The 12,074-nt window shown below is 39.6% G+C and overlaps 1 long non-coding RNA gene across 2 annotated transcripts in view; it reads right to left on the bottom strand.

The window, feature by feature from the left end:
- The window catches only part of LOC145984461 (uncharacterized), a 144,873-nt gene that overhangs the window by 13,496 nt on the left and 119,303 nt on the right, over positions 1–12,074 (bottom strand). For both annotated transcript variants that reach the window (XR_014441320.1, XR_014441319.1), the window contains exon 2: positions 586–745. This is a non-coding gene — a long non-coding RNA (uncharacterized LOC145984461). The remainder of the gene's footprint in view (positions 1–585; positions 746–12,074) is intronic.

Raw genomic sequence — 12,074 nt, forward strand, 5'->3', positions numbered from 1 at the left:
AACAAATCACTATCAACACCAAGTACTGATGATCTCATCTGCATAAACACAAAGTGGCCTTGTGACATAAGGATGAAGACGGTACACAGTCAACCTTCTCTCGTCAGAGACTGTGGTGAGATAGATGGGAAAATTACAGCAAAGTGCAGATACTTATTGACCGACCCTCGTATGTAGAATGATTTTCCCAAGCTTCCATCATTTGGCATTTTGGATTTGAGTTTTAATAACATTGGGGAATATTCCTGTAAAAAATCTTCTCTATAGTATTTAATTCCGACTTGTAGCAAATTTTTCGCTAATTCCACCAATTATTGACTGATCCTCGTATAAAATGATTTGCCCAAGATTCCATCTTTTAGCATTTTGGATTTGAGTTGTCCTAACATTGGGGAACATTGCTGAAAAAAAAATTCTTTAGTATTTAATTCCGGGTTGGAGCAAAATTTTAGCTAATTCCACCCTACTACTCGTATTCTACAAATATTGAATAGTGTAATTTGAAAAATTGATACGTAAGTAATGATACTAACACACATAAATATGATGAAAACTAAACTTACATAGACATAAAACTAAACTTACATAGACATGCGGACATTCCTTTTCCACATCTTCCAGAAAGCACCATGACAACAAATTACATAGATTGCAGTAATGGTAACAAAGAGACACGAAAAGAAAAGTATTGTAAAAGCTTCAGCTGCAGTGAATTTGATTGGTAGTGTTCCATCATAGACTCCTTCTAAAAGCACAAGAAAAAATATAAAATTAAGCACACCTACTATAAAATAAAAAAGAACAAAATTTTAGGTAAATTAATTTCACCACGAAATATACCAAGTTAACAAGAAGAAATAATCTGATAAAATTCATATATTTGTTCAGAGAACCAGATTATAATCTAATACTTGCAATTGAATAAGGTACAGTCATGTTCAAAAAATCTGTCGCGTGGATTTTTTCTAAGTCCAACGTCTTACGAAATTATGTTGGTAGCTCTGAAACAAGGAAGTGTTGTGAAATATACGATCCTCCAATCAGAGCGAAGTTCGATTCTGAGGAGCAGGAGGCGTGACTCACGGTCTTGTCCACAGGAAGTTCAACCAATGCAGCATTTCCAAATATGAGATAACGTCCCCATTGGTTAAATATTGTTTCAATAATGCGAATCGGCAGAAAGTTTGCGCAAAAGTTTACTTTGTCGTTTTAATACTTTTAATCGTTTCAAATTAGTATTAAATTGTCCCAATTATAGTTCAAGAGCTTAATATAATGTATTCATGTATGTGTTTGACAATCATATATCACTCATTAGAACAATTTTCACATTGTTTTCACTACGTGAGATGACATTTCATTTACATTTACGATAAAATAGTGGTTTGGGTGTAATAACAGTCTTCATTAATTAATTTAGAGATGCATTTTTATTTGTTGAGTTAATGATTAGGTTAATTCGTTATTTATCGCAAAAAGAGGGAACCACAGCTGAAAGAAAATACACAACTTGTATTATTTAGGTCAAGAGTTCGTTTTAACATCACTTTTTGCACACATAGGCTAATCACGACTCGGGATACATTTAAATTGGAATCTGAAACATTATGCGACCTGACTGGAACTCGGAAAAGGACACACCGATTACAAGACGTCGATACATTACCACTTGGTCTGGCGAACGCCAATAATAATGAGGGGTTGTGAGAGTGGGAGAGGGGTGACGGAAAGTAGAAAATAAATAGTATTTTTGGGGGTATTTAATGTTATATTTATACACATACAAACCTAAGAAAATATTTATTTTGATACATGTGTGTGGGAGGGTGGGAAAGGGGGAAAAGAGAGGGACAGAAAGATATTGGGAGATGGGACGAAGAGGTGATTGTGGAAAATGTTTTATTTGACGTTCAGAAATAAAAACAATCAAATCAATGATGATTATCTTATAAATACCATATTTAATGTAAATTTGTTTTAAAAATGGGGGCGGAGAGCTGTTTGTTTTACGTTCAGTGCAGGATAACAAGTGGAGACACATAGTGGTTCGTATCTCACTTTAAACTGTAGGTCCAGGCCCCATTAGCCTATCTGTGTATAACGTGGATTTAGAATTCAGTAGAAAATAACGTCGATCTAGTATTTTGGATTTTAGATGCGTTGAGACCACTAAAATTTCCAATTCTTATAAGAAGAAACCTGTCCTCATATTACCATTTTGAAAGAGATAGAGTTAATTGTATAATCTTTCGTTGTTAGTTTCAAAGAAGACTAATTCAAATAGTAACAATGGGAACGAATAAAGCTTACGAAAAGTTTTTGCCACCGTGCGGATTTGAACCTACGACCATTAGAGTGACAACCCAGTGCGATAACCACTACCCCACGAGTTTTTTTTTTTTTTTTTTTTCTTTATTGAAATTAGCTACTTCTTATACAGATTTTACATTTGGACGTCAATTTCAAAGGATCACATGTAGGAAATTTGCATACAAGGCTTTACAGGTTATCTGATCATTGTGATAATATTGTTCACTGGCATAGAATTTGAATGACAGTTTTTGTACATGAGGATGGTTGCCAAGCACATAATAGACATAATGTCCTATGAGAAATTGCACTGCACGTGTTCTTGTGAGAGGAAAATACTGAAACTCTGGAGTTAATATATGGTTCACCGTGAAGTCATTCGGAGAGCGGCGGCATATGATTCCAAGTAACTTCTTAAGGTGTTTCCAATGTTCCACGACTGTCACACATGTCGTCAGTCGATGCACTAAGGTGTCGTCCTGTGCACATTTGGTACAATGGGAGTTGTCTGCCATAAGGTATCTCTGCAATCGTACTCTAGTGACGATAGCATCGTGTACAGTTAAGTACCATATGGAGCGCACTCGAGTGGGGAGGTGGGTCGCCGATATGTTTCTCCACACGATGTTCCAGCGCACACTGGGGAATAATGGGACAATACGCGGAATATGTTCCATCCGGTTTTGCAGCATTTTTGATAGAGATTTGACTGTTATATCAGAAGGATCCACACTTGGAAGGGGCATCAACATGTAACAAATTTCCACTATGGTTGTTCGTAAATAGAGAAATTTAGTGGGTATAACACCTGGGTAAATTGGGGCACATAGTTCCACTTCATCCAGCATGGAGCGTAGCACACGAGCCGTAATGCTGTCTTGATTCTGGACTATCATGGTGATATGGCGGTGCAAAAATAAGGCTTGCGCTTGTCGATCGATACTCAGCAGGTTTAGTCCTCCAAGGCGAGTTGGTAGGCATAGTGTGTTATGAGCTACATGGAACAGGTGACCGTGCCAGAGAAAGCGTGTGATCATTCTCCGGATTCTCGCAGCCGTTTGGGTAGGCACGGGTAGTATTTGCGCCATATACCATAGTATCGAGAGTGCATAAGTGTTGACATATTTGATTCTAGCGCTTAGTGACAGTTGGCGGAGTCGGTTGAAATGTAATACTGCTTGTATTTTGGGCACTATGGTTTGAAATGTGTGGTTGGAAGTCTCGACCAGGTTTCTCGAGAAATAGATCCCGAGTACTTTCAATACATCCGTCACGTTCATTGGGACAGATTCTGTCCAGTTCCTTGCCATTGTCCCCAAGGGTAGTATTTTTGATTTTCTCAGGTTGAGACACAAGCCTGTATTTACTCGTAATTGTTCCAAGATTTCCATTAGGTTATAATCCTGATGATCACGCACCGCCACTGTGACATCGTCGGCGTATGCAAAAACTCGGTAGGTCATGCCATACGCTTGTATTCCTTGTAGTCGTTGATTTATTTGGTGTAGGAAGGGACTAAGAGCTGTACATAAGGCTAGGAGTGAAAAGGGGCAACCTTGCCTAACAGAGCGTTGAAGAACAAACGGCGAGGATAATGTTCCATTTACACACAAATGTACCCGAGCCTGGGTGTATAGGCTCTTTATCGCTTCTACGAAGGATTCTCCGCATCCAACCTGAGTTAAATGCCGAAATAGATAATGATGATACAATGAGTCAAATGCTCCTTTGAAGTCCAGGGCTACTAGAGCTGCTTCCGAGTCAGGGGCTTCATTCATTACAGTAACGATGTCTCGTATGCTAGTGAGAACGGTTGTTATATTCCCATTAGTTCCGTGAACAAATTGATGAGGGCCTAGTAGGGTAGCTGCATAGTGTTGTAGTCGGCGCGTTAATATTCGTGCCAATATTTTATAATCGGCACATAACAAAGTGATGGGGCGATAATGTTCAGGTGTTAAGGGATGTATCACTTTCGGGATTAAGACCATGACCCCTGTCAAGCTTGTACGACCTAACTTCTTCTGCTCAAAACAGGCATTGAGCCACCGCATAAGCAGGTCTGCCATGGTAGGCCAAAATGTTTGAAATAATTCAATCGGTAGTCCATCTATGCCCGGGGTTTTTCCTTTTTGGGCTTGTTGGATGGCCGCTTCCACTTCTTCCTTAGTGAACGGTTGGTTTAAGATGGCTTCATCTTCCCCTGATAGCGTGGGGATATCGGGGTATGTCACGTGTTCTTCTTCCGCCTGGGGTGCCTTAAATTGTGCTGCATAGTGTTCATATAGGCATGCACGAATGTCTGAGGGTTGTGTGAGGCATTCGTTCCCTTGTTGCAATCTCGTTATGAGTTTCCTTTTCCCACTTCGCTGTTCTGCGCTTACATGGGCAATACTGGCTTATTCTTGAGGGTCAATTGTTGGGAGACGACTTCTCACCACGAAACCTGCCATTCGCTCGTGGTGCATCCTCAGTAGGGCCGATTGTATACGTTTCAGTTCCTGCAGGACTGGGTCGCCCCGTATGAGTTGTTTCGTCAACTCATGGAGTACGCGATAATAGAAGTTGTATTTCTTATGGAAATCCGTATGCATCATACGTGTGTATGCTATACAAAAATGCTTGATTGACGGCTTCAGGAATGTGTCCCACCATGTGATGATATCAGTTTGGCGCCTGCTCATATTTTCCCATTCCTTCCACTTTTGTTTGAAGGCTGTTCGAAATTGTTCATCTTGGAGAACCCGACTATTAAGTTTCCAGTATCCCCGTCCCCGAACTGCAGTTTTGGCGTCGATTGCCATGTCTAGTTGCACACTGAGGTGGTCGGTGAAGCAAGTGGGAAAAATCTTTATAGATGACACTTTGGGTAATAAGTTCGCACTTACATAGAAACGGTCTAATCGACTGGCCGAGTCTGGACGTATGAAGGTGAATCCTTCCAGTTGTGGGTGCTTGGTTTCCCAGACATCTTTTAGGTGAAAGGCCTCGACCAGGGTAGAGAGACTAAGGGATGAGTTAAACCCTGGATATTGGTCTTGTCGTCGTAACACACAGTTAAAATCCCCAGCAAGGACAATATGTTGGTGGTTGCCCCCTAAAGCTGTCGCCACTTCTGTTGCATAGAAAGTGTTTCGTGCCTCGCGGGCCACTGATCCTGAAGGCGCATAGATATTACAAAACCAGATTTTACCTATTTCGACGCACGTAATTCGCCCAGAGGGATGCAGGAAAGTTTTGTTAACAGGTATACCTTGTCGTACCAAAATGGCAGTACCTGTGGCGTTGTATGTGAAATTATTATATATAGTGTAGTCGTGGCCACATGTAAAATCGTCTGTACCGACCTCTTGAAGGAAAAGAAGATCGAGAGCACTTTGCTTTATATAATCGGTCAAGGCATGGTGTTTGACTGTAGAGGATAGTTTGTTCAGATTTAGTGTGGCAAAATGATACACGGGAGCCGTCATATAACACACTAATGATATAAACAACCAAAACATTGCATGTACTTACAGGTTTCCTGAAGAATCGGTATTTAGAGTGGTCGTCATCGTGGGGTTGGGGGGTGTTTCCAAAGGGTTGGGCACAATTGGGGTCAGGGTATACTTCACTGGCGATGGTGAACGCTGTTCGTTCGTTTTCTTCGCCGGGTGGGTGAGATTCTGGTCTGTGCTACGTTGCTTCTTCCTCTTCTTCTTTCCCAGTATGGGTGAAGCTGGGGTCGGCAATGATGGGGGTTCTAGAGTCAGGTCCATGTTTGTCGTCTGCGAAGAATCTGCATCTACGATGGTTTCCTCAGGAGTCATCTGCGTAGTATGGATAGTATCGTCATTGGCAGATACTGGAACCTCCATGGAATCGACACTAGGCAGGGTGCTGTTTTCTTCGGTCGGCGTTAAAGGGACACCCTGTATTATATCGGAACTGGCATCTACAGTTGATTCAGTTTGCGTCTTTGTTGTTGGAGCTGGAAGTACTGACCGATCATTGTGTATCACTTCTTCAGCGCTGTTGAGGTTGAATGGGGCGGGTCGCACTCTCCCTGCGTACGAGTTATCACTTGTGCGTGCTGTTGGCCTCTGGCGACTAGGGCATTGGTTAAAGAAATGATCGACCGCGTCACAGTAGGAACACGTACGCTCTTGACCATTGTACGTGACCCAATATCGGCCGCCACTGATCGTAACATATGAAGGTATCGCACGGGACAAGTTCATCTTTACTAATTTTCTTCCGGTTCTCACTGGGTATATGTGGTCTTTCGAATACGTTTCGTCATCAAGGAATATCACCTGTCCATAGTTAGTTAGTACAGAATAAATTGCTTCATCTGAAATTTCACTCGGCACGACGTGCAGCCGCACTATCACATGATTTTCATCTGCCCACGTCATTATCACTTCATGTTCGCCGTCATCGTCATTATACATATACACTCCTTTCGACTCGCGTAATAACTGTTCACCCGTTACTTTAGACAATAATTTCACAAAAACACATTTTCTATAATAGTCTACTTCTATACTTACAACCTGTTCTTGTTTCAGTTTCAATTTCGTACTTATCCAGCGATGTAGTTCATTTGACGTTGGCTTATATCTCACTTCTCTAAAGTTCAATTTCAACGTGTTCACTCGCTTAATGGCCATTTTCAAGACTTCAGTTTTGTTCGACTGGACGATTACGTAATACACGCACGCTGTCTCAACTACACGCTACGGGAGAGAGCACCGATCCAACTTCCTCCTTCCGCGGTTCGCGCGAGACTGGTTGTGAGAGTGGGAGAGGGGTGACGGAAAGTAGAAAATAAATAGTATTTTTGGGGGTATTTAATGTTATATTTATACACATACAAACCTAAGAAAATATTTATTTTGATACATGTCTGTGGGAGGGTGGGAAAGGGGGAAAAGAGAGGGACAGAAAGATATTGGGAGATGGGACGAAGAGGTGATTGTGGAAAATGTTTTATTTGACGTTCAGTAATAAAAACAATCAAATCAATGATGATTATCTTATAAATACCATATTTAATGTAAATTTGTTTTAAAAATGGGGGCGGAGAGCTGTTTGTTTTACGTTCAGTGCAGGATAACAAGTGGAGACACATAGTGGTTCGTATCTCACTTTAAACTGTAGGTCCAGGCCCCATTAGCCTATCTGTGTATAACGTGGATTTAGAATTCAGTAGAAAATAACGTCGATCTAGTATTTTGGATTTTAGATGCGTTGAGACCACTAAAATTTCCAATTCTTATAAGAAGAAACCTGTCCTCATATTACCATTTTGAAAGAGATAGAGTTAATTGTATAATCTTTCGTTGTTAGTTTCAAAGAAGACTAATTCAAATAGTAACAATGGGAACGAATAAAGCTTACGAAAAGTTTTTGCCACCGTGCGGATTTGAACCTACGACCATTAGAGTGACAACCCAGTGCGATAACCACTACCCCACGAGTTCGTTCCTTCTTACGGCATGATTATGAGTTAAGACCAATTCGTTCAATATGCATTAGAAATATAATCCCCACCCGCCTCTTTATAAACAACACACCCAGACGCTCCTTTGTAGAAAAATGAAATAAAGGTGGTATGAATGTCACAAAACATTTAAGCAAAATCTACTATATTTACGACGCAATCGTTTTACATGGAGAGGCTACAGCTTCGAGAATTGAGGTTGTGACGTGGCTTCTTGTAGTGGTAGGGTAGATATTGATTGATTGATTGATTTAGTTTATTTTACTTCGCGTTTTGTGCCTCTTGGCTAATTTGCGAAGATGGGGATGAGTGATGAAATGATGAAATTGATGAATGGACATTCACAAACAACCAAACCCGACCGGGATTCGAACCCGGGATCCTTGTAGGGTAGCTATTCGTATGGCAAGGTTCCAGCGTGCACTAGCCAGTAATTTCCGAGAAAAAAACTTCAATTTATTTTATGATGGTAAAGTGGTTCGGTGATAGGCTATCAGTATTACACGCCGAAGATTATAAGTTTGACTTCTGTTCGATTACCCCTATTATTATTATATATAGCAACTAAGTATTGTATTTAATTAATAATTGAAAGAAATAAAAATGTTATATATATTTTTTTAAAAATAACACTCCTTTCTAATGATTTTTCAATGTTATTTTTTAAAATAATTTTTCAGAATATGTTTTTGAATTTCTCATCATTTTACTAGGATTTGCATAAAAATGATCCATGTGTCATATTCGACGAAATGTCATGTACAGCGAAAGTTATACATTTTTATTTTAGGGAAAATTATCAAGAAACAAAACAAATAAATACTATTGACATCCTTTTGTGAATAGTATTTATATTACATTATTTTTTGTTCACCATGCATAGTTGTATTCTTGTAAAAAGCATGAAAAACAATATACGTATTCTCTACATTTCGCAAAGCAAATAATATACGAATTTTCGTAATAAGTAAAATGCAATAAATAATTTTTCGGTTTAATAAGAAATAAAAATCGCAGAGTTAACCGAACGGTGAATCGAACACAGAATTTTACAACCCATAAAATGCCTTGTAGCCTTTGCAATGAAGTGATGTAGATTCAAGTAATAAAATTTCATGCAAAATCGTACGTTATACACAGAAAAAACTGGTTTGTTTGGAATTACCAAAAAACTTTGGTTGAGCTGCTTGGTTATGCTTTTTGTTTCCGATAACCAAATGTTGCTTGTAATTACTAAATAATTTTGTTTAAGAATACCAAAAAATTTGGTCAGACAAAATATGGTACTCGTAAACAAAATGATACATATGTAAGTAAAGAGAAACAAAACGTTTGGTTAAATTTACTATATGTGCGTGCTTTCGAATTTGAAATAATGATTGTCCAGTTTCATCGAGTGTAGTATGAAAGTCCCTTGTCGAAAATTGAAACTCATGTAGATAGGTAATTACTCGAAGCGAGTCTTTATGTTGCTTTGTCACCTAATATTCTGAAAAAAAGCTCAGAAAATAACAGTTGGGCTGAAAAGTTCGTAGGCTAACATAGTAAAAAATATTTTTTTGACAAAATTCGATTTTATTATTCAATATAGTTGCCTTTGAGGGCGATACAACGATTATAGCGGTCATACAATTTTTCGATGCCATTTTTATAGTACGATTTCTCTTTAGCCTCAAAATAGGCCTCAGTTTCGGCGATTACCTCTTCATCAGTGCTAAATTTCTTTCCAGCGAGCATTCTTTTAAGGTCTGCAAACAGGAAAAAGTCACTGGGGGCCAGATCTGGAGAATATGGTGGATGGGGAAGCAATTCGTAGTCTAATGCATATAATTTTGCCATCGTTTTCATTGATTTGTGACACGGTGCATTGTCTTGATGAAACAGCACGCGCGGCACCCATTTTGCACACAGCTTTCGCATGTTCAAATATTCATGCACAATATGTCCAACACGTTCCTTTGATATTTTTAAAGTCTCAGCTATCTCGATCAACTTCACTTTACGATCATTTAAAATTATTTTGTGGACTTTTTTGATGTTTTCGTCGGTAACAGCCTCTTTGGGGCGTCCACTGCGTGCATCGTCTTCGATGCTCATTTCGCCTCGTTTAAATTTAGCAAACCACTTCTCAACGGTTGATTTTCCTGGTGCAGAGTCCGAATAATGTTTATCAAGCCAAGCCTTGGCTTCAACAGTATTTTTTTTCGCCAAAAAGCAATGCGTTATTAACACACGAAATTCTTTTTTATCCATTTTTTCACAATAACAAAAGCTGCTTCACTCACAATGCTATATCTCACGAACTAATTATCCGGCAGCTGTGAAATTTATACACGTATCTTTTGAAGGTTAGTACTAAGTAAAAATCACATGGATTTAATTCTAGTAACGCCATCTATGAGTCAGCCTACGAACTTTTCAGCCCAACTGTTACTTACCTTATACTGAGTTTTCTACACCGGCCGTTAGATGGTTCTGTCAAAATGTGTACAAGAAACATAAGTTTTTGTACAACAAATAATGGTACGTTTGATTGTAAAAATAATGAAAAATTGTGCTTTAACATTCTTCGAAAGATATGTGAACATCAAAGTTACAAATTAAAGAAGAAAATGTACTGCAGTGAATAAAAGTGAATCTCTCACGAGCAACCTTTTAATTCTGAACTATATAAGTAGAAGGTAAGGTAATCGTAAGCATCAGGTATAGGTAATCGTAAGTCGGTCTCTCTTGTGTCACGCATCGTGGGCCAATTATTCCAGGTGGAAGCCGTAAGTCTGGAACGGACAAACGGTACCAATTGTGCCTATACGGTGGTTAGGTGATTGCGAGGAACCTTTTTTGGTTGAACACGTTGAGTGGAGCAGACATACGACTTACACTATTTTTGAAACTGTTTTCCCTTATTACCTTCATCCTTCCTCTTCTTGGTTGTCTTGGGCTCTACAATTAGTTTGGAATTGCTTCATTGGATTGAGTTGTCGGTTGGTTTGAGTTTCTTCGCTTTCCCACAGGATTTTTGTTTGTTCCATTGGATCATATAACAACACACGGTTGTGGTCTTCTGATATGCATCATGGTCTTCCTGCAACGCTGCTACGACAGCGAGAAGGGGTGAAAACCTTCACCGGAGGTACTAAACGGACGGACGGTCCAAACTCCGAGACGATGCTAGATTCACGAAGTACCAATGATCCAATGCAAACGTCCAGCTATTCCACAAAACACCGACGTCGCAATTCCTACGAAGGACTACCTCTACCTCAACGTCAACGATCTAGATCACCAATTAAACGAGATACAGGAAATACAGCTCATGCAACCCAACTAAAATCCAAACAACAGGATACCAGCTTATATAACTTCCTGCTCACCAACTACGACACCAAATTCAACACAGCAAAACATGTTTTCCAACAAACATCTAAGTATGTGCCAAGGGCACAAATTGCACAAATACTGTTCACCCGTAATGGCATCATATTGAAATCACCAGATCCAGACTTTGCAAAACTAATTAGAAACAAAGCTTCTTTTGAAATCTATGGAGCCAAAGCAAACATCCAAACACTAAATGCTTCCATTCAAAAACAACCACCACCACCACATAAATCCCCACTACTATCAGTTGTCATCAGGGGTGTAGAACCTAGTCTAACAGACGAAGAGATTTTTGAGGAACTGGAATGCGAAGGTGTACAAATCCGTAAATGTATCCGTATTCGCAATAACAACGGACCCACATACATGGTGCGGGTCCTAACAGACTCACAAAATGCTGTAGACACCCTACTACACAGTGGAGCATACATATACAGACGCAGGTACAAAGTTGAACCATCCCGTTCTCAACAACCTCTTCCATTGCGGTGCGAAAAATGCCAACAGTATAACAAGCATACTACTGCTGCATGTCCAAATCGAGATAAATGCGGATACTGTTCAGGACCCCATTCAACCAGAGAATGTCAAAACCAAACTGCTGCACCAAAATGTGTCACATGTACGGAAAACCATCCTACATACAGTTACAAATGCAAAGCCAAGCCAGATGCAATACCTGAACACCCTGATCTAACAGTTCCCCTGCGCACCAATGACACTGCTACAGAACCTGACAATTCACTACGACATCCAGTAACAGTGGAAGATCTAATACGTTTCTTCACCCTGACTCTCCAAAATGTGCACCCATTTTTAAGAACGCACATATTAACCCAAGTAACAGCATCTGCAAAAACAATTTTGCCCGACCCTGTGGCCGAGCGGTTAGCACATC

Source organism: Lepisma saccharinum, chromosome 2 (genome assembly GCF_977018435.1).
Source record: "Lepisma saccharinum chromosome 2, izLepSacc3.1, whole genome shotgun sequence".
Taxonomy (NCBI): Eukaryota; Metazoa; Arthropoda; class Insecta; order Zygentoma; family Lepismatidae; genus Lepisma; species Lepisma saccharinum.